The sequence below is a fragment of the Lepidochelys olivacea genome (assembly GCF_965140295.1).
Source record: "Lepidochelys olivacea isolate rLepOli2 genome assembly, chromosome: 9".
NCBI lineage: Eukaryota > Metazoa > Chordata > Testudines > Cheloniidae > Lepidochelys > Lepidochelys olivacea.
In genome coordinates, this window is record NC_140419.1 from 78753294 (window position 1) to 78776951 (window position 23658).

Below are 23658 nucleotides of genomic sequence, written 5' to 3' on the forward strand. Positions count from 1 at the left end.
TAAATGAGGTTGCTTTGGCCACATTTGTTCCTCTTTCGTGTTCTCACTCCACAAACATTTATTGAGTTTTACTGGCAAAAGTATTCTTGGCAAGTGACATTCATAGTCCAATTTATGAGTATTTCAGGAAATAGAAGTAAGTATTTTCATGCTCAAACAATGAAACATTTGTGCTCCCTCTTCAAACAGTCAGGGAACATAAACTATACCATGTGACTTTTTTGGCCAATTATAACTTAGCTGCCTAGCTCAAATGTTGAATAGTGGTGATCAAGCCAGAGAGTTAAAAAAATTCCAAATAACATTCATCAAATAAGTTAGATGGTAACATCTTTGAATAAATTATTTGTTGCAATTATTTGGTCCCTCAGCTCTTATCAGGAATTACTACCAGGGTTCCTGTTGTGTACAGTGGGCCTGAATCATCCTGGGGTATCACTTTTGACTTTACAGGAGTTATATGAAGGATAAAGTTGGTTGACTGGTTGTGACATTCCCTAGAGCACTGGACCATTAGACAGCTGTGTCCCCTCTGTTTTCCAGCCTGAGGTGCCTTTTACACTGCTTTATTCTGAGAGGACCCCTCTTGGTCTGCTCACAAACAGCCTCCAGCGTATAAATTACCCCCCAGCTATACTGCAATAGTGCCTCAGTCAGCCAGCCTGCCACCTCTGAATTATACTTCAGAGTAACACCAGCAAATTCCCAGTCCCAGACTTGGCCCCAGAAAAGTGCAGCTTGTACTGCCCAGCTCTTTCCTTCTGGACAATACAAGCTCATAGAAAGTCTGTCGTTTTATTAATAGAAAACGATATGCACAAATCCTGTTATCTCAAATGAAGTTTCCCAGACACTTCAAACACACACTGGTTTAGATCAAGCAAGTTTATTAAATACAGAAGAAAGCTTTTAAGTGATTACAAGTAAAGAGGCATAAAAGTCAGAATTTGGTTACAAGAAAATAAAAGGTAAAATGCAACTAATATCTAACTTAACAAGCTAAGTGAACTTAAAGCAAAAGAGTCTCTCTAACCACATGTTCTTTTGTAGTCTGACTGGCTGGATACCCTCTGGCCAGAACCCTTCCCCCAGTTCAATGCTCCTTTCCTTGTCCTTCAAGCATTGTGGATGTCCTGGGCAGAAATAAAGGGAGGAAAGAGGTAATCTGGGGAATTGGCTCCCCATTTTTATAGCAATTCTCTTCTTTAAGAATCATCTCCAGCTGGCATTCAGGCAGTAGCCAGTCCATTTGCACGAGAACCTCCATTGCCAAAATGTACATTTCTCGCTCATGCCCTTCTTCCTGCCAAAGAATGGCCACTTAGCCAGGTGATAGTCCGTTTGATTTTTTGACACCTGGCTGAGGCATCAGTTTGCCTTTTGTCTCTGAAGGATCGGTTTGTGTCTGCTCCTCTAAACTCGGAGCATGTCTCAGTAAAGTCATACAGTAGAATCTTATAAGTTTACATAGAATGTTGCCACACATATTTTACCAGGACAATGATGACCAGCAAATTATGAGTTTTCAAATGATACCTCACTAGGCATTACTTTGTACAAAATTTATCATAGTCTTGTAAAGAGGGTGAACATAAGGCTACAGACTGTCACACTGGATCTGTATAAGCAAGAAGAGGAATACAAAGAACATTCCTGCTGTTGTGACTCTAAGAGGTTATTTATGTCCTATCAGTAGATACAGTGATAGACAAACTGGCTATGGGTAAGTTCTGAATAGAAAAAAGTAAAATATTTCCAGAGGTTCAGTTCAAGGAAGCATCCCACAGTTCAGATAACTATCTTGAAACTCTTTAGTCTAGAAATCAGTCCGCAACTCTGGTGCATAGAAGTTTTCCCATGACATTCACAGCTGTTCATGGCTTTTGTTCGAACTGGAGACCCCAAGAATAGCTTCTGTAGTATTTCAATGTTTTCATTTCTGGTTCTGGACAAAACCAGACAGAACAAAGGAACTTAGGGAAATAATATTGAAAGACTTGGAAAACTTTTTCAGACTTCCAAAAATGTCCTCAAGTTCAGGTTCATGACCTGCACAATGAGATTAAGGACTGGGTAGGAAGATGTGAATCTGAGATTAGGGTGATCTGTTCTCCATTCCTGGTGGTGATTCATTGGAACTTTAATGATAGTAATGCCTTACAAAGCTATTGCATCTTTCCTTCAAGGATCTTGAAGCACATTATATACATTAATTAGTTTGCAAGTTCTTTGGGGCAGGGACTGTCTTTGTTATATGTTTGTACAGCACCTAGTACAGGGGGGCCCTGGTCTGTAGGAGCAATAATAATAATAAAAAAACTAATTGTCTCAACACTACTGTGAATTCGGTAATATTACACCTATTTTATCAATGGACAAATTGTAGCAGAGAGGGTTAAAGGGATTCATGTGAGGTCATCCAGCATCACATGGGCTGTGTGCTCGGTGCTTTTCCTGTTTGTTCTCTCTTCTCTAGCTTTACTCTTTCCTCCACTGATATGTTTTTTTCTTGGTCTTTCTCTACCCCAAAAAATGTTTGCTCCATAGGTGAAATTTTAAGATTATGAGTTCCAAGGTGTCTGTGTCATTTCTTTCGATTAACCTCCTTTTCAAAAAGATGGTACAGTGTGCAGAAAGTGTTTTTAGGGTAAATGTTAAAAAAAATCTATACTGATTTTTCTTTCTTTTCTGTTATGCCTGGTGGCATCAACACACGCCTGTCACAGCCTTTCGTTCCTATAACAGCTCCATTCCTGACAGGTTGAGTTTCTTATTTTATTTTATTTTGCAGCCACTTCTGTTTTCTACCCTCCTTGTTCTGATGTCTTAAAAATATTTTCTCTTTCTAACTTCTTACCTAGTGGTAGCAGGAATCCATCTGTACTCAGGGGAAATTCTATCGCATTCTTGTCTCTTACCGTGAAAGCAATGTACTTTATTTGAAGCTTTAACAAAAATGTTGCTAGATACCGTGAAATATCTTTTTTTCAAGAGAATGTCATGCTGGCCTATTTCAATCCTGGGATGATAGGCAGAGCCCACCAAAACAACAAAAGGGCTTGTCCCCTCAGATGAGAGAAGAGCCATGTGACCCAGAACTTAACTGAGTATGGAGGACAAAAAATGAACAAACAGGAATGATGGTGCAGGTCATCCGGTCAAAACAAAGGAATCAGAGGGGGACACTGAGCAGAGAACCTTAGTCATCATCCACTGCTCCCAGAAGGACTTCAAGGAGTCAGTGGAAGGTGCCTAGAGGACAGCTCTGGATACTGGGGTCCCCTTTTTGCTCAGAGAACAAGTATACTGTGGGCAAGTTTTCCCAATGACTCACCATGAGCCAGATTTTCTCAAGAGCTCAGCTCCCATTCAGGGATCCAAATAAGTGGCCAGATTTTCTAAAACATTCAGCATTTTGGGTCAGGTGCAAGTTTTTGAAAATCTGACTATTGGTTGTAATTGTATAAAGCTGCTGAGCTCTTTTAACACTTTGATCACACTTGTTGACAAGAAGTATGTGAACATCTGGCACTGACCTCCTTGAAAATCTAGGCTCATATACTACAACTCTGACCTGGAGGGACCAGATCTAATGGACATGTTCATTCAGTTTGGGCCTCCCTACTGAGATTGTCAACAAGAAGGTCATTGGAGGGTGTTGGGTTTGTGATGTGGACACTCTCTAGCTGGGAAATGGACTGAGCCCAACCAATTCATTTGACACCAAATGACTCTCAGACTAACATTATCCTGTCACTACCTAGCTAATTTAGATACAAGACAGTGATTAAGAGGTAAATGATTCACCTCAGCCAGACAGCCCTGAGATGTGGTTGGTTTGATTGTTGTTGGATTTTTTAAAGATAGCAGATATATTTATGGTGACCCTCCTGAGACTAAGCACAAAGATTCCTGATCAGGGAACTTTGTATTGCTGTGCTCACTAGACTTGTGAATTCCAACCACTGGGGAATTCCAACTGAAGGAATGTGTTTAGGACAAAAATAAATAAAAGAAATAGCAGGAGATATTGGAGATGGAGCACACCAGCAAGTTCTACTCTAGCTGCGGTGGGACTGTCCCCTCAGACACAACAGGATCATGGTGGGGGGGATGCTAGCAGACTACTATTCCTCATAACTAAATCAAACTCCATGCACTGGCATTGAAACATAGGTTCCCTGAATGTATGCTTCTCTCCTCTCACCTTACAAGACATCCTGGAAACTTACAGGACAGTTGGGTAGTTTCTTTCAGGAATGAGCCTTCCTCCCAGAAGTCAGTTATCATCTCACATACCTGATCTGGTGTTATACTGTATGGTAGCAAGAACATTCATATAGATTCACTCTCATATTTAACAGGTTACATACAAAACAGTCATATAAGGTTTTTACTCAATCCTTATGCCCACTGACAAACTGAATCAGGACTTCATGGTGTGGCCCAAAGGAAACAAAATGTCAGATCTACCCTAGCAGCTGTCTAGAGATGCACAGGTGTTCTCATGGTCTAAAGGAGCTGCCTGTCCCACAGGAATGTGAGATTTGTTTGAACTCTGGCTACGGTGTAAATGACTGACTGGACCACATACTGTATGTAAAGCTCATAATTGGTTCAAATTGGAGGACAGACACAATTTTCATTTTATGCTGTTTATTCACCAGCAATTATCCCGTATGGAGGGCCAAACAATTTAATTGCATCTCTTCAAAGACTGGGTCTTTGGGCAATTTTCTGCAGCAGAATTTTTTTATTTTAATTAAGCTTTGTAAAAGTTGGGTCTGTTAGGTCAAAGGCCTTTCTCTATTGCCCTGGATCCTGTTGTCGTTGGATTTGTTTACCGGTTACTTTCATTAAAGGTGAATTAAAATCCAGGTTATTTTAGAGTGGAGATAATGAATACAAAACACTCTTTAAGATCATAGGGGGCTAACTTATGCCTCCCCCCTGGACAGGTGTACTCGCATGGAGATTGGGCACTAGATGACAAATAAATGGTCTTTTATTACCAAATGAAGGAGCGGAACTGAGTCACTCTCCTCTTTACTTACCTACCCAGCCCTGTGTGAACCGTTTGGCCTTTTCCCCACAAGAGCAGGATGAAATCACTAGCACCTAACGCAGCAGCCACAGAGAGGGCTGTTTTAGGTGTTAGTGGCGTCATCAGTTGTTGCAGGAGAAACACAGCCGCACATTCAGGTCTGCGCAGGAAAAAGGGCTTTGGGTTTACCTTTCAATGCAGTAACGTGTAAGTCTGCCCTTGCATTCTGTTAATGATGTGGGAACCAGTGCTTATCAAATTATTTACTTTATTTGGGGTTAAAGAAAAGTAAAAAACATTTCTGTTTATCGCTAGGAGCTTCTCCCAAACCGTAGGACACATCAGCATCTTCTTTATTTGCTGTTCTGATCCTTGAACTTGTGGGAATTAATGGCTGTAAGTTCTGAATTGCAATTATAGGCTTTGCAGCAGTAATTTTGCTTTTATTTCCCACTGTGTTTGCTGTTGCTCTGCAGAGAGAAGAGGCTTTAGTTAAAGTTCATGTAACACAAATGTTCCTACAATTTGTTTGTTTCTTTAAAACCCCTTTTTTATTTCCTTTTGCAGGCTCTGGGTCCTTGGGATGTTTTGCTTCTGTTTCAACACAAACAAATATTGGGGGGCTGGATGTCTTGGCCTGGTAATGGGATAGGGAGGTTCTCACCTCTGGGTCACTTGCTGATATCCAAAGCAATATATCCAGAGCAATCCAAATAGCCAATGGCTGATCCAGTCTGACAGCAACCGAGGCCTGTGTGTGTGTGAAATGATTCGGGGGCCTCAGTCCAGTTCCTTACAGGCCGGTGTCGATGTCACAGAAAACAGTACCACAGCTGGCAGTGACTGGCAGTTGCGAGAACTTTGCTCATCACTCTCCATGGAGAGGTCAAGCCCTGGTGGGCGAATCGAAGTCTGACCTTTCTCTGCCTCTGCAGAACAGGGCTGAGGAACACCAGGGACACAGAAGGGAGGATGCTAGCATTGCCTCTGCCCGAGCTGTAGCTGGTGTGTGGACTTAGGCCTGATGTCTTATGGCTTCACACCAGGGTAGCTTCTCTGATTTCAATGGCATGACACTAACATAAAGCTGGAGTGACCAGGGATCAGTCAGGCCCTTGCTCTCCAGAGCTGACACTGTACCTGGGAGAACTTCATCTAAAAATGTCCAGTGTCATCATGGGAAAGGTAAATACACTGGACCAGCCATCTCACTTTTATTAAAGTGATTTCTATGCATAGGGGGACCAACAAGCTCATGATGATGTTCTCATTGCCATGCAGATTTACTGCACCTTGATTGATGTGTCCTGGCCAATAATGACACATGTTCAGAAGGATTTACACCACAAGACTGCAATGGCTCAGAAGGGAAGGAGCCAATCGAGTTAATTGGGTCAAAAATCTATAGTTGTAAGAAGGTCCTTAAGTCGAGGTTAGGTCAGAGTCGTAATGTCACAGAGTTTAAGGCCAAAAGTGCCAATCTGATCATCTACGTCTGACCTTTGGTATATCACAGGCCACCAACAGCACCTGCACACTAAACCCAACAATGGAAATTAGGCCAAAGTGTTACAGCCCTCAGGAAATTAGACTATTATGTGTCACAGGCAGAGAATAGAAGGGACCAAGGTGCACCAATGCCCAAGGCCCCCACAGTTGCAGGGAAGTGATTAAGTGAGATATACCCAGATTATCCTGGCAAGTGACCCGTACTCTGAAGAGGAAGGTGAACCTTCCTTCACCATTCCAAGGTCACTGCCAATCTGGCCTGGGGAAAAATTCCTTTCTTACCACATATAAGGTGATCAGTTAGACCCTGAGCATGTGAGCAAGAACCAGAAAGTCAAGCACCTGCTGCTAGAGAGACTGCTTGGTGCTACCTCAGGGCCTTGGCTCTACCCATCCAGTGTCTCATCTCCAGCTGTGGCCATCCCTGATGCTACAGAGAAGGGAGATAAAGAAAAAACCTCCCAGAATATGTTGGGGGCAAAATCTCTTCCTGACCCCTGCAGGTGGCTGGCTGAAACTCTGAAGCATGAGCTTTCAGGAACATAAGACATAAACCAGGAGTGAGCCCCAGGGCTGTTGAGCCCTATTAGGCCTATCATTCTAAGTAAACATCAACTAAGATTCAACTAATATGTTTCTCACAGTTTCTCTAACTCAGTAAGAGTCAGGCAGCATTGGAAATATGCCACAAGAAAGTCTGTTCTCATGAGAACCCAATTATACAGCAAGAAAATACAAGGAGAAACCTGTCCCCTCAGTTCTGCAGTTTGTGCAATCCATACAGCTCCATATTGCCCAGCTAGATGGGATTTTGTTTTCACCAGCTTCACTCTATGATTCCACTTTCCCACCACTGGATTGTGTTTTGCTGCCTGCTGTCAGAAACCAGAGCCTGGCCCTCCTTGTTAACATTCCATATTAACTGCTGGCAATGCTGTCTGTAGAACTCCATCGACTGGCGGCCACTTTGTGCTGGATTAATCATGCATTACCCAAGCAGTAATTTGTGATGGTATTGAACATGTCGCAGCCCTTCGAGGCATCAAGAGCACAGTAACTTCATTATGTATCTCAGTGAGTCAAGCAACACATGCTGAATAAGAAAATGTCTCCAGCCTTTTGAATATCGCTTCTATCTTGTAAAGGTTGGGAGACCTGGTGGGGATAGACCATGACAGGGTTACAGGAAGACAGGGAGCAGAAAGGGAGAATAATAATTAATGTCCCTCTCAGAAGAGGAGAGTGGGCTTTTCTTTTTAAATATACAGTCATAGAAAGCCCCTTCTCTTTCTCTGCCTCCCCCCGCACCAGGAGGCAACTCCAATGCTAGCCAATGCCTGATTCCCCCAGTGCCTTTCCTTTGATCCTTTCCCTTCCCATCTTTTCCCAAAGACAGGTACACCAGGAATGGAACTGGTTCAAGCTGCAGTCAATCAAGGCTCCCAGCAATCCCTGCTTCAGTCAGGGCTCAATACTCTGACAAGGGCTGAAGGAAGATTTGCTGAGGGATGAAATACTGTATATACTATGAATTCCTGGGTTTCATTTCTTCACTTTGCAGGTCTCCATAAAGCACATTGAGATAATGGCTCCAGTTCCTTCTCCCTGAGTTAAATTAAGAGCTACCCTCTTATCAGTAGCAAGTGGACACTAACTAGGCCTTGTGAGAGACAGAGACCTCCAAGGCTCCAGCTGCTCAGCCAGCCATTCTACCACTCCTTCTATCCTATCTGCCTGTGCCTGGTTTGAAAAATGCCTTGAGATGAAAAGCGCAAGGTAAATGGGGTAAGTCCAGATACACAGACGGACTGCATAAAGTATATGTGCAATTCAGAGCATACCTGCCTCTGGGCTCAAAAGCATCATGCCACTGTACATGTTGGCGTAAATAAATACTGTAAACTCAAATCTTGCTCTTCAGTTGACCCAAGATTTTGTTTCTGGCAAAAAGAAAAGGAGTACTTGTGGCACCTTAGAGACTAACCAAGTTATTTGAGCATGAGCTTTATAAATTGGTTAGTCTCTAAGGTGCCACAAGTACTCCTTTTCTTTTTGCGAATACAGACTAACACAGCTGTTACTCTGAAACCTGTTTCTGGCAAGTATCCCTGATAGTTTCTTGTGCTGGGACTCCGGGTCCCTGCAAAGCCTTTTAAAGCCAGAAAGGCCCATACTGATAATCTAGCCTTACCTCCTACATTAGAGCTGGACAGGAAATAGATTTCCCATACCCTAAGCAGTGGTGCAGTTGCATGGAGGTTGCCATTTTGTTTCTGTATAAAATAACATCCTCCATGTGGCATGACCTCACATGTCCAGCATCCTCTATGCAGCAAAAGTGCCGGTATGCCATTTCAGCGTGATCTGCCTCACTGCAGCATAGGCTGTAAGAGTGTTCAAGATTTCAAAATTATTCCCCATCCTGAATCAGGATGAAAAGTCAAAATCTAAAAAAGTGTTCAATCTGATAATCAGCAAAGAAAAATTTGGACTGGGTCAGTTGAAATATTTTGGTTTGATTTAGAGATTTGCAAATAAATGTAACCCTTGTTTACTAAAAATTAACTGAATGTTCAAAATGAAAGCCATTTCAAACAGGAAAGTGAGACTTTTCGTTTAGACAGTATTACAGCTTTTATTTTCAGAAATGTTTGAGCCAGAAGATTCCTCAAAACCACCCTTTTCCCATGAGCAGTTTCGGTTTTAAGGAATCAGCATATTCTGACAAACGAATGTTTTGTCAGAAAATCCCCATCAAGTTCTATCCCACATAACACAGGCCATAGAATTTCACCCATCAATTCCCCTGTCTAGCTCAGAAATTCTGGTTAAGTTGGAGCATTTCTCTTAGGGCTGATCTACGCTTCAAATTTAGATTGATGTAGCTATGCCAGGGTGTGAAAAATCCACACCTCTGAATGCTATAACTATACAACCTCTAACCCCTTGTGTATATGAAGCTAGGTCATCGGAAGAATGAGTCTGTCAACCTAACTACCTTTGCTCAAGATGGAGTTCCTACAGCAGTGGAAAAAATCTTTCCACCACTGTAGTCTGAGTCTATACTATGGTGTTATGTTGGCATAGATATGGTGCTGTCGCTGTGCCACTGAAGTTCTATAGTGTAGACATGGCCTTAGAAAGGTGGGCTCTGTAAACCAAAGAAAATAAAGACAACAGAGATGGGGTAAATGAACTAAAAATAAGTGAGGAGGAAAGCAAGCAGGGTTACCCTACATGTTCAGAGGGAACATAAATAGCTTGCCTTCGAGTGCTGCATGCTCTCAGGAAAGCTGCTTGTCTGAAATTTGCAGCATATGGCTAATTCAGTGGTTCTCAACCTGCGTCCCGTGGGCTGCTTGCGGCCCAGTCCACACAGAGTTGCGGCCCATGTGACATCCTCAGGGCCATACAGGTAGTATTGGATGCGGCCCACATGACACACTGGATGCGGCCCACAATGGTAAATAGGTTGAGAACCACTGGGCCAATTAAATGGACTCTGGTGTATTTCACTGGCTGTTTAAAAAGGATTTTCCTCGATGTTGGTTGTGAAAGGCTTTATAAAACACGCTCTGTGTGTGTGTGTGGTGTGTGCACAGGTAACACGCTGTGGTGAGACACAAACAAGACACATATACTGTCTATATAGAAGGCAATAAAAGCAGCCTTACTGCCCGTTGCACTGGGCTGGGTCACTACTATAATACCACTTGTGCGTCACACATCACAATGATGGGGAAAAGTGTGTCATTCCAGCCTTCAAACGGAGTACAAGACAGGTGGATTGAATAAAGAAAAAGGGCATCTGCAAGAGAGAGATCCAAGGAAAATGCAAACTCTCGGCACCAAATTAGATCTCCTAGAGTACATGGTGATAATGAGGGTGAAGCCATCTTCAGCCATTAGCTGATCACGAACTGGAATGCTGACAGAAGAAAGCCCTCTGCACAGGTGTGCACTGAAATGCCTTCAGAGTGAAGTTTTAAATGTGTCACTCATTGAGTCTGATCCCAAACAAGCCTCTTACCTTGGCCAGTCAATAGTTACCAGCTTGTCAACCACACACACAGTCAAGCTGTTGTAAGAGTTTTAAAAACAACAGAGACTGAGGCTTCAGGGCAGGGCATTTTTTCTCTTCTGTGTTACTTAACATACTAATCCCACTCCCGTCTCCAGCATTTTAATACCCGTCTGTCAGCGTCTCCAATAGGCCTGCTACATAGGAGGCTAGTTCACTTCTCATTGGACACAGCCTACGACTCCCCTCGCTACAAAGGAGAGAGAATGAACAGTGATATTGCCCCAGTAATTTCCCTTCTACCCTTCCTCATTTCCCCCATCCCCCATCCAGAAATCCCTCCTTTAAACCAATATTGTCCTTGAAGGCCAGGGTGACTTTCCAGTTGCTGCAGGTCACTTTTTGGCCACTGTGTGTGAACGAGTGATTGAGATTATACATGTAGGGCAAGGTATAATAGGAGGATCCAGCAGGTACATTACAGAAAGCTACATCTGCATGAGAAACGGGCATTTGCATATGGAAACTGGGTGATTACATGTCAAAATACCAACTTTTGAGGGCAATTGCCCACTTTGTGCACCCAGGACAGGTTTTTTCCGTGTGAGAGGTGCACACAAATAGCTGTTGGTGTTTTTGGCAGGTGTTTTAGGTGTTCTTTTTAACAACGCATGAGCAGGGGCACTCCTCTGGGAATGAAAGGGTGCTGTGCCTAATGATTAGTGCAATGAGCACTGCACGGTTTTGCAGGTGGAAGAAGTGACCATGTAATATGGCAGGTGCAATGGGAAGTACCCATTTTTGTGGTGCAGTTGGTACTGGACATGTTTCCTAGTGCAATGAGGGAGACTGGAGTTTAGCCTGGGCAAGAGGTAATGCACGTATTTTGAGTCAATGAATGCTGAGGACTTATTGTGAGTGCTCTGGGGAGACAGCATCTTTGTTGGGCGAATCAGGGAATGAGCATTGATGCATGTTTAACGGGGGAGTTCTCGTTAGGGCAGGTACAGATGGCAAGTGTGTGTTTTTGCAGCCATATTCATTGCTCCCTACCTTCAAACTGTGGCTCTTAAAGTTCAAAGGCTTTTTCTTCCTCTTCCTCCCAGCTGCTTAAAATAAGAGGGTCGATGTATATACACTCCTCATAATAATGACAATGGGAGCTGCTGGAGGAATGCTGCCTCCAGATGAACTCCAGACAGAGACAATCAACTGGAACTCAAGGGTAATTTTGGTTTCTGATCAATCTAAAAATCATTTTGACCCAAGGTATAATTTAAAATGTTTCTACCTCAGTTATTATAGCCCCAGGGTGCTGTTGATTGTTTTTGCTCGCTCGGCCGCTTGTTCTTGCGCTCTCTTTCCTTATAAGATCCCAGGAAAGGTTTAATGAAAAATGAATGTGTGGCTGGAGGGGTCACTGGTTAGTCATTTTGGATCCTTTAAAAAAAAATAACTAAGTAGAATTTGGTTGTGCTGTAAAGAGGGCTTTGCACACTACAGCAATAGACAAGGATTTATGCACTGATAGATTTTCTGGCTGTCTTTTGTAGATCCCCTTCATTAGTATTATCCCAAAGCAAGAGATCGGCCTCCCTTTTAGCCAGGCTTCTGCTTGCAGAGTGAAGGTGGCTATGTTAGTGACATCTCAGGCTGCTGTCACGGTGCCACAAATGCACCACTATGGTTGCACTGTGCGGGATATAAAGGGTGGGCTGGAGGCTTGAGCATCCCTCTTTCAACAGATTTCTGGATAACCAGTAAAATGAGTCATAAGAAATGCTGCGAAACAACTGAAAAGTCGTTTGCCCGATTGGATTGACGTTTGTCTGACATGTTATCGCTAGTCTCGGAATGGCCTCATTAAGACACTACTGGGGGGAGAGCATCTCTGTAACATCTACAACAGAAGTGGACAAAGCATGCCCCAGCAGCCAAATGAAATCCAGAGTCCTATGGTAAGACCCAGGCCATGCTCGTTCTCAGTTCAGAGCTGTGGTCTGTGGAGAGTGCAAGTACCGATGTGCAATGCTTGCTCTTGATCAGAGCAGTCTCTGTTTGGATCCAGATGAAAAATGTAAACTGGGGCCCGCAGTCTCCATAGGCCTCACCCTCCATATTAATAATGAAGTTGGCTGCAATCAGCCATGCTTTTTGCACATGGGGTCGGACTCTTGGCCTGCTGGCAAAGAGCCAAATGCAGCCCTCAGCCTGGTCAAATGTTGACGCTTTGAATTCTGTGGACCAAGTTCCTTTTAGTGGTCTGCAGCTCTGGTTTCCCAAAGGGAAATACCCGTTTCACTAGAAAACAGGAAGTGATGCCAACGAGGATGTGGCTGATGGAGACAGATAAACCAAATGAATATAAATGCATCATCATAAAGTAAACTTGCAAACTGGAGCTGGAGAAATGCTTTGGCGAAGGCTGCATCAGGTTTAAGGATGTCAGAGCAGGTGGCTGGCTGGCTGGCAAGGTAATTACTGCAGGCAGAAAACAAAAAAAGAATGACAATTTTTCTGTGGATGGATTCAGCCCGCATGTTGCTTGGTTCCCTTTGAACAAAGCCCTGTAATTGTCCTAAACAGTGAGGAGGGGAAGAAGCTAATTTCCAATGTGAGTCAGAGAAGCTTTCAAGTAAGGGGTGGGTGGAACTATTTATAATGGACCATTATGGAAAATCAGATTTCTACACACAGTACACAGAGCACATAGAAAGCTATTTACACTTGCGTCTGGAAAGCATGTCCTGTGTAGCAAAATATAACAGAGTTCACAATGAAAACCTTTAGTGCTGACACTGAGGATTTGCCCCTGTGTGGCACTGGTATATTTTTGGATGTAATGATAGAACTAGGTGAATAACACAAAGCATCTTCTGCAGACATTCATTTGATTTTTACACTAATTTGCCTTGTATATTTTATGTTTCCTTTACAGGAAAGTTCAAATGATTGAGTTTTGCGGGCAAAAACATTTGCAGAAAGTGACTGTCAAAATCACATGCTCAATTAATTGAACATAATGAACTCAAAATTTGCACGAACACATGTTTTCACCAGGCATATTTGCATACTCATCCAATCTGGAAACATAAACAATCCCATGTGATTTGTTTGATTCATCACAGTTGAGTGTTGATCAAATATTCACAATCATTCCATCATTAAATTCCAGTAATGAAAGAGTAGCAATCTGCTGACCATTCCCCATGAGGAGGAGGAGGAGGTTAAACTAACGCCATGAGTCTTTCCTTGTGCTTACCTCAGCACAGGGATTGGAATGTTTCTTGGTGAAGTGGCAAGATATCCTTGGCAAAAGGGGATCCGTGTGAGAGAAGACACCAGGAGGACGATGTGAAACTTCTATAGGCTGCAGACACGGGAATTGCATATCTTCTGTTTTGTCTTCTGGGAGAAACACAAGATGGTGTTTGCAATCCCAACCGAGCCCATTTGGAACATGAGGCTACTGTTCCTTCTGTGGCAGTATGTTGGGTTTTTTATTAATGTTCATGCTGTTGAAAAGCATCAGCCAGAGACCAAAGCCTTCTGTGCGTCCACAGTGCAGGCTGTGGCATAGGCTTGGCTCAGGTCTCTGGGTGTAGATTTCTCCGATCCTCAGAGTCCCGCCGTATTTGTGCCTCCAGTGTCTTGGCAGACGTTGGCTATAGTCCTGATTTCGGTGTCTGCAGGCTGTCTCTTGCTGAAACACAGTCTATATGGAGCCCGACTGTCTCTTTTATGCACACGTTGATAGCTTTAAATGTACATCTTAAAAGAAATGCATAAAGGCACCTGAATTTCAGTTTCAACTTCTCCTTCTGCTCCTCCACAGCCAGCCTGCCCTGCATGCCTGGCTTTGGGAACACCAGGAAATGGGACACGTGCCACTGCTAGAGTGAAGAGTATGACTCTCCAGCCATTTGTCTCTAATATGAAACCAGACTTTCAATCCAAGGGGCGCTATATCACTACCTAGAATAGTGTTAATTGGTACCAAGCACTTTACAAAGGTGAAGTATCATTTCGCCCTGTTTTATGGATGGGGAAACTGAAGCAGAGAGGGGCAGTGAGTCAGCAAATATGGGACCCAGATCTCGTGACACCAGTCCTGTGCTCTTTTCCAACTCTAACATCTATGATTTGATTATACCGATTTTCCATTGCAGAGCCAAATCCCAGCTGATGAGATGGCGAGCTTCACTGTGGAGCTTGAGCTGCTAGACCGAGTCCCTTATGGAGGGAGCACTGCTCTCTCTGTGATGTACCCTGTGTGCATGCAAACCTGATTTATATCTCCTCCAACATCCTGCTCACTGCTATCATGAACCAACAGGACCCATAGGGTATTACAAGACATATTACATGCAGTCAAGATCTTTAATCCCCCTGGGGGAGTGATTACAAACAACTACACACATCCCAGAGTTGCTTAATCACTGTTAAGAAATTTCTTTATAATCTGACTAAATTACTTTAATTACTCGCAACTACCAATTAGTGTTTGAATGCTTCCACTGAGAAGTTTGCAGGCATTAATCTGCTCCCTTGGAATGTTAAATCACCGATCGGAAGACAGCTTTCGTGTACACAACATACAGCAGTGTGCTGGGCCAGTGCAAATACAGGCCGAGCACTTTACCCAGCATTCCCCTCTTCAGCCATCTTTCCTCCTTTTAAATATTAGTTTAAAAGAAATGTTTAATCCTTAAAGGTGTTTTAGTGGCTGAAGGAAATTGACAGATTGTCATTTCACGAGATGGAAGAGCCTCTGTTTATCACCACCACTGGTGCAGGATCGGCACGACAGGTTCCCACATGCACTAGCCCTGACCCAGAGAGTCTAGTCCCTAGGAGAAGGGACCGAGTCGATTCAATCCTTGGCTCCTCTGGATTGGTTCTCCGAGGAGAAGCAGCATTGTTCACTGCATTGTGTGCAGGACTGCGAGTCAGCAGTTGTGGGTTCTATACCTGTCTCTGCCACAGATCTTGTGTGACCCTGGACTTGTCACTTCCCCTTTCAGTTTCTCCTCCTAACCATTATCTGTCTGATCTAATCAGGTAGTAAGCTGTTTGGAACAAAGACCATCACTTGCTATTTGCTTATACAAAGCACATAACACAATGGGTCCCTGACCTGGGACGGGGTCTCTAGCTGCTACTTTAGTACAAGTTATAAAGAGACTTTTTATTGCCTATTTTAAGGTGTTTGTCTGTATTGTGGAGGCCTGTGCACTAGGAAACTCCAGCATCTTTCACACAGGCTACTGAACGTTCACCAGTTAGTGATGACTTCTGGTCACAACCAGAGGTGCACCTGAACCTAACCTTAGGGTGTGAACCCCCGTGAGATGCCGAATAGCTTGAACTCATTTCTAAGTTCGCTGCTGGTGGTGTCTGTACAACAACAACCGCCAAACTTTGGAAAGGTTAGTATCGGGGGCTGGCCCGTCTCTCGGCATTATCGATATGGGCTGGCTTCAAACCATCTTTTCTTTTTCTGACAGTCGTGCCTAGGGTGACTGCCCTGATCTCATTTTTTGGTTTGTTCATTCATCAATAGGGGTGCACCCGTGTGAGGCGTGTGGACGAGAGACCAACGTGCCATTGGCTGCTCTCCTAATCGTAGCAAAAGAGACCAGCTGCTGCAGCACACACTGAAACCTGCAGCCGTGAGAATCTAAGCAAGCATACCTGCCTGGATTACTACCTGGATTAGTATGACACCTTTTATACTGTGCACCTAGGGCTGCATAGCAAACTGTACGATTCGTAGCTTATTCTTCTTGAGTTACCTGAGCTTTGTTCTGTGCTGAGTGATAGCTGAGGACCAAGAATCAGTAGGGCACAAATAGTTACAAAACAGTAGAGGGAGTTAGAGAGAGAGAGACGGCAGCATTTCCAGGAGTTAGACCGCAGCACCAGGACTTTGAGCTAAGAAGTTCCTGAGAAGCGGGAGGGCAGAGGAGAAACAAGGCAACATGGAGAATCAGCAGTCAGCAGTGCCGTCGGATGAGACACGAGGGACAGATTCTGATCTCACTGACACTGGTTTATACCTACTTCAGTAGAGTTGCTCCTGATTTCCACTGGTGTAACTGAGATCAGCATCTCATCATAGTTTAAAATCTGTAGGTTTATAAATGTGCAGATTTCCTTTGGGGAACCAGTAATTTATGCTGTTTGATTTAAGATGTGAAGATGATGCTTTCAGTGTGCCAAGTGTCTAAATTTTTGCATTAAAATTATACTGATGTTGATGATAATAATTGCAAATTTCTAGAATTGTAATTTTTAAAGAAAAAAATGAACACTCTTCCCCATCAACTACAATAGAATACTCCATTGCATTTCTTTTCTACAGATATGAATGGCACAGTATGAGACAGTATAGTTTTGTGGGTAGGATATGAGCGGGGGAGTCACAACTCCCGGGCTCTCACCTGGTTCTTCCACACTGACTCACTATATGATCTTGAGCAAGTCACTTGATTTTTTTTCTTTTTGTATCTCAGTTTCTCCATGTATAAAATAAGCACCACGTTTACCCATTTTGTGAACTGCTTTGAGGTCTACAGACAAAACCAGGAGCCTCATCTCCAAAAGTACAGGACTCTCTCCCATTTGAATTGGAGGAATAACTCCATTTGCTAATACTCTTGCATAGATAGCCACCATTAGAGGGAGACATAACACACTTGGCCAGTGTGTTACACAAGTGTTATATTAAATAGGCGCTATATACTGTTACTTATTATCTGACCAGACAGAGGGTTAATTTATTTATTTAGATGTATTTAAACCTCTATATGCACCTGTCCAGTGCTCTCAGTACCCAATACATTGATGAAAATCTCAGCACCACAATTTGTTTCTCACCAGCCACCCCAGGTAAGAAAGAGGCTGCCTGAGCCCTACCAGAAATCATTCTCCAAAGTCCACTGCTCATGCACCTGAATTGGTGGGGCTCCTGCATGCGGCTCTGCTCTAGGTGGCAGTGGTAGGCTCTGCCTCCAGGGAGCTGGCTGTTTCTGATGTGTTGGGGACCATTCCCCTCGGTTTCACAGTAGAGTAGAAAGGATGAGTGGCATTAGCCAACAGGGAACACAGTCCAGGCCAGTAAAATCAGGGAATTTTATAGTCAAGTTGCAGCAAATAAACAACCTGTCAGTGCAGTGACTGAAATGACAGTACAAGTAACATGAAACTTCTGCTGGAAGCGTCCATCTGCACATACTACTTGACAGCTGGTAAGCACTGCTAATAAAGGAGTTTGCTTTTAATTTATTTTATAAATCTTATGTAGATTTCTGTGGCTAGATATACCTTGGTGTGGCAGGTGATGAAAAATATTCGGACACAGTCCTGTCCGTGCACTTCAAACCTGACCTGCACCCCTGCCGCTGGTTAATTCTGGGGCCACCACACCGCTCCCTTCAAGAAACTCAGTCCTAACCTGCAGCATTTCTGCTAGTTTGGTCCCGGGACTTTTATGAGTAAGCAGTGCCGAATTGCATGGTGATTTGTTGTTGTGCTCAAACGGGGAACTAGCAAGAGATCCAACTTGTTAAGTTTTGACACTAGGTCTCCAGAAGTACAAAGTAAGTACATTGCCACAGGCCATAACAACCCCGCCTTCTCTTCCTACTAAAGATTGTTGCTTAATAAATACCCGTTCTAAAGAGAGTGCAGTTATATCGGGGGGGGTGGTACAGAAGCCACTGATATACCGCAGTGGAGTAGATTCTACTGTAGAACACAAATAAAGTGTATTAGGATATCTGCCTTTTTGAGCTTCTCCCTCTTTCCCGCTCAAAGGCAGAGCTCTGGGTCCAGCAGTACCTCTTTCCTTAGCAGCTCTTAGTCTAACAGAGCTGTGGGAAAGCCAAGCACCTGCTGATCTGATGGAGAAGCAGGGGCAGCAGACCCCTTTTGTGCACGTATTCACAGGAGGAACCCAGAACTCTGGAGCTCCAGGCACATATGCTGAGCACGGGGGGGGGGGGGAGCATTGGTTAGGAGCAGGTGCTATTATCTGACACAGATCTCCATGTCTGATCATCTTTACACCCCCTGCTAAGCAATAGCTGCCAAATGGCAGGTGAGAACTTTAACAGGATGGTAGGAATATGACCCACCCTCCCGAGAGCACAGCCACCGGTGGGATTGCTGAGGAGGGAGAAGGAGCCCCATCCCCTAAAGACTGAGGAACTCATGCTGGAATGCTGCATTCCTATCCCCTTCAGATATTCTTTATCCCACATCCACTACTTCCCTGAAATGTCTTGCCAGCCTCCTCCCCACCCAAGATCGCCACGCAGATGACCAGCCTGTTGAAGTAACAGGATCAAGCCCACAGTCTGGTTCCCGCTGCTGCAATCAGAGGATCAGGCAGCAGTTCCAGGATTACTTTGCCTGGCCTGGGGGCAGTCATGCCAGCAGAACAGCATACTCATCGGCAATAGAAACAATACTCAGTGACGCCTGTCACTTTGAAACACCTGGGTACTGGCTTCTCTCACCATCCATTGCAGCCATGGACAGTTGATTCCTTTTCTCCCTGTTATCCCGCTTTTGTTTTAACAAAGGAATTTGGGTGAATCTGCTGTTAATTGGAGTGATGAGCAAACAGCGTTGGTTTGAAATGAGGAATTGTAAGGTGCCATGTGAATATGATCCACCCAGTTCTGCCAATGTACCTCACTCCTGACCTCCAGCACTCCCAGTCCTGGGCTTCCCCCCATGCAGCTCTGTGGACGAACCTAACTCTTGACACACTGCTTCTCTTGCTACTGCAGTCCTGACACTCTTGAGTAGAAATGGCTGAGGATGCCAAATTATGGGGTTCTTCAGTGTAAAGAAATGGAGATTCTGAAGTGGACCCAGAACATTCATTTTCACTCGTAATCAAAATGGTGTGTGAACTGAAGGGTTAAAGGATTGCTTAGAACTATTTACAGTGCTAGTTCAAAGGGAACCTTTGCATGATTTATAATAAATTATCCTCCCTACCATCAAGGGCACAGTACATCTTAGTGCAAAGGAGTGCCCTTTTGCTTTTGGTGCAGATGCCAGACCACTCAGTTCCCCTTTATGATTCTCAGATCCACACCACTCATGAACTGATTTCTGAATTTTCCAGAATGTATCCCCCAGGGTAGACAGCAATTTTATATAAGCTCATGAAGCAGTGTGGATATGAGCAAGCAGGCACATACAAACACTCTCTCTCTCTCTCTCTCTCTCACACACATACACACACACTCACACACATCACACACACACACACTCTTAGTGTATTTCTGGTGCAGACAGTGGCGTTAAACTTGGAGCAAATCGGGCTCACAGAAATCAAAAATCAGATCAGAAATATGCTTCCATCCACATACCCAGATTTGCAGGTACACACACGTAATCTTTTCCTGACTAGTATTCACTGAACAACTAGTGGAAGCATTTCCCTTTAAAATAAAAAGTAAAAAAGCACCAAAGCCTAACTGCCTAGCAGTTACTGGAAACTGTATTTTAGGGGTAGTTAAGAAGAAGCAGCTCTGCTAACTTTGTCCACAAGTTACATGCCAGCCCTTGGGATGAATTCTGCATCCTTCTGCGATTTGCCAGGCTCTCTTTGGTAACTCTGTCCCTCCACCCCACGTGGGCCTCTCTTGAATCGTTACTATATTGCCTCTAACATTTCTTACACTGTTATATTCTTCCAATGCACCCAGCATGCTAGCTGGCAGGGTTAAATCCTTGATGTCTCTTCTCTTCTAGAGAGAGATGGAGGAATTGCTAGTGACACTTCTGTAGGTCAGTAATTTAGGAAGAGAGCTGTCTCTCAGGATGGCACTTTGACTCTGGAAGGTGAAAGAAGAAAGGAAGGACTTGGAAGATCATGCACTTTAAATACAGATCTGTAGCTTTTAATACATTATGTGGATCTTCTGAAGATTTTTGAACAAGCCCCATGGAAACAGACAGTAAGGAAAGATCCTGGAGTGGACGTGACCTAACAGGGATTTTCCTTTTCTAATTTCTATTATTCTGTGAAGCTTGGAACACATCACCAGATGGGCAAATAAGAGGATCAGAGAACACTATGTGCCCCTCACTCCTGGAAATCAGGATCTGAGTTCAGCTTCTAAACTGTATTGTAGGGATCTGGATTGATCCGCCCTGAACTGCCCAGTAAGCAGGAGGGTGTATCCAGTTAATCACTTTTCCCGGCTAGGAAAGCAGGGGGTAGAGGAACACCTCTATTGCACAAACCCCAATTGTAGAAAAGGTACGGGCGGGGGGGGAAATCCCATTTTAATCCTGTGTCTGATTTTTAGTTTCAAGGAAGTAGGAACATCCCACTGGGGAGAAACTTCATGAGACTCCAGCCCAGCCACCTGAGTCTCCCTGGGCACTGTTAGAAAATGACGCATCTCGCATAACCTTGGGGACCCCTGGGAATGAACCTGGTCTGAGAAGAGGCCGTCACACACATTAGAATTGAGTGAGAAACCAGAACTCTTGAGACATGCCACCAAGGGACGGCAGAAGCGCAGTCGTGTAATCGCAACTGCTTCCCACTCATCGAGAAAGCAAGCGGCATTATTATCACTGCTGTTGCCTGCCGATCGCTGTCCATGCGTCCAGGGCTGTACAGTCTGTAGAAAAAAACCAGCCTCTGCACCACGCCCATTATCCTCTCAACTGGACACAAACTGCAGTTCAGACTCATAATACACTATAGCCAGTCTCAAACTGGCGCAGACGTCTTTTTCAATGTCCTTGCTCGATTATCATTACAAGGAATATCTTTTGTCTCTTGATCATCAGAAAGAGCCCCCTAGGAGTGGGGACTTTCTCGATACCTTTACCCTACCCATAAGAGCCTCCATTTGAAATCCTCTGGACAATGAAGGAGATTTACTTGATTATGAAAAAAGAAAAGGAGGACTTGTGGCATCTTAGAGACTAACCAATTTATTTGAGCATAAATTTTTGTGAGCTACTGAATGCATCTGATGAAGTGAGCTGTAGCTCACGGAAGCTTATGCTCAAATAAATTGGTCAGTCTCTAAGGAGCCACAAGTACTCCTTTTCTTTTTGCGAATACAGACTAACACAGCTGCTACCCTGAAACTTGATTATGAGTGTGTGTTTGTGAGGCTTCTCAAGTTCTAGAGTGGCTCGCGAGCATGAGTACCAGCCTCCGGGCAGACTGTGAAGAAGCAGGGCACAAACCCCAACTGGTTTTGAGTTCTATACTTAAATTTCACCCAAGTATCAAGTGTGAACTCCTCAAACAGCCTTAACATGGAGCCACAGTCTCCTTGGTACTCCTATCTATCTTGCCACCCAGGCAAGCTTGCCTTTGTAACAGATGATCCCTTACACTAAAAATCACAACAATATTCAGGTTACTCCCAGTCCCAAAGGACCAGTCACTTATCCCAGGTCAATTGCACCTTAAATCCTATACCAAAGACAACGCTTCTAGGCAATCCTATCATAAACTATCTAAAGATTTATTAACTAAGAAAGGAGTTATTGACAAGTTTAAAGAAGGTAAATTTACACACATACAAATAAGTTACAGTCTAAAGTTTCAAAAAGTAATACAAGCTGCTGTAATGTGTGAGCTCCATATATCTTTAGGACTAACCCAGGCCAAACAGCTGCAGATCCCTTGCTTATGCTTAGAGATCTGTGCCCCTCAGAGTTTAAGCAGCACAGAGATAACAATTTGTTCTTGACAAGGATTTTTATTGCCTTCCCTCAAAGTTCAAGCTGATGGGACAAGTGCTTGTGCACATCTCTTTTTCACGAGTGTGGGGGGACAATCCACAAAGTCTTTTGTTCACGGATGTTCCACAGTGGCTCATCTGGTGTCAATGGGCCTTCTTTTGTTGGAGAGGGTAAACTAGTATTTCACACATGGAAATACTTCTCTCCTGGTTGATGACTTACACAATTACAGAGCAAACACTTAAATATTACCTTATAACACAGGATACAATGTTATAAGTGAGATTAATGCATGCAGCAATTTACAAGCATTTCACAAAATCTAAACGCTAAACACATTCTTGTAAATCTAATACCGGTTTTAATAATATTAACAAACAGGTAAGCCAGCCTGGTTTCCAGCTATGCATTTGTCAGTGCTCAGTGAGGCCTAGGGCCTTGGCATGAGCTGGCACCTGCTCTGCCAGCATTACAAGACTAACTACTGTGGCACACACAGGGTTCTAGGTATCCCCAGTTCAGCATGGAAGCTGCTAGCTGCTTTCCTATTTGAATACCTGTTTGGTTAGGAAACTATTTTCCTTCTTGGATTCCCATTGAGTTCTGGCGTGACTCAGGTCTGAGAGGCAGATGGCTTCTCTTTGACTGTCTGACACAGTGGCCTAGCCTGCTGATGGCTGAAGTCAAGCACTCCTCTGGTTTTGTAATGGTAATGGGTCCTTCCTTCTATGAAACTGTCCTTCCTAATCCTTGGACTACAGGGGTACAGGGAGTGGGAACGCTGTCTCCTTAAGCCTGTCCCAAATAGCTATAAACCAGTGCCGGCAATGCGAGGGCAGTTAATGCAGAAGACTCTTCGGACCCTCCCTTGAATGTGAGATGCATCACAACCGAACAGCCCATTTCCATGTTGTGTTTATCCATTGTCATATTTTCACATGAGAAACAAATAAAGGCCGACACTTTCTCCAGACAAAAAAGAAAAAAGAAAAAGAAACTATTCCCTGACCTGATTAATGCAAATAACCTGAATGGAATCTTGTTGCTCTAAGCCTGCAAATTTAATATCTGTTAAACTGATTCATTTCATGCTGTTTTAGCCTCTCGCCCTATGACTGCAATTACCTCCAGTGCTCTCTAGATGACTGGACCCTCCCACACATACAGACACACTTTGTCACATGATAAAGTCTGGGCTGTTTGTTTTTTCTCATTGTTGTTCAATTTCCTTCAATTTTATTAATTATGGCTCCTGGGAGGAGAAAGTAGGAATGTCTGAGTAATGCTCCCTTTTTGCATAGCATGGCACTTCAGCCATATAATTCACTCTTTATTAGCTGCCCCA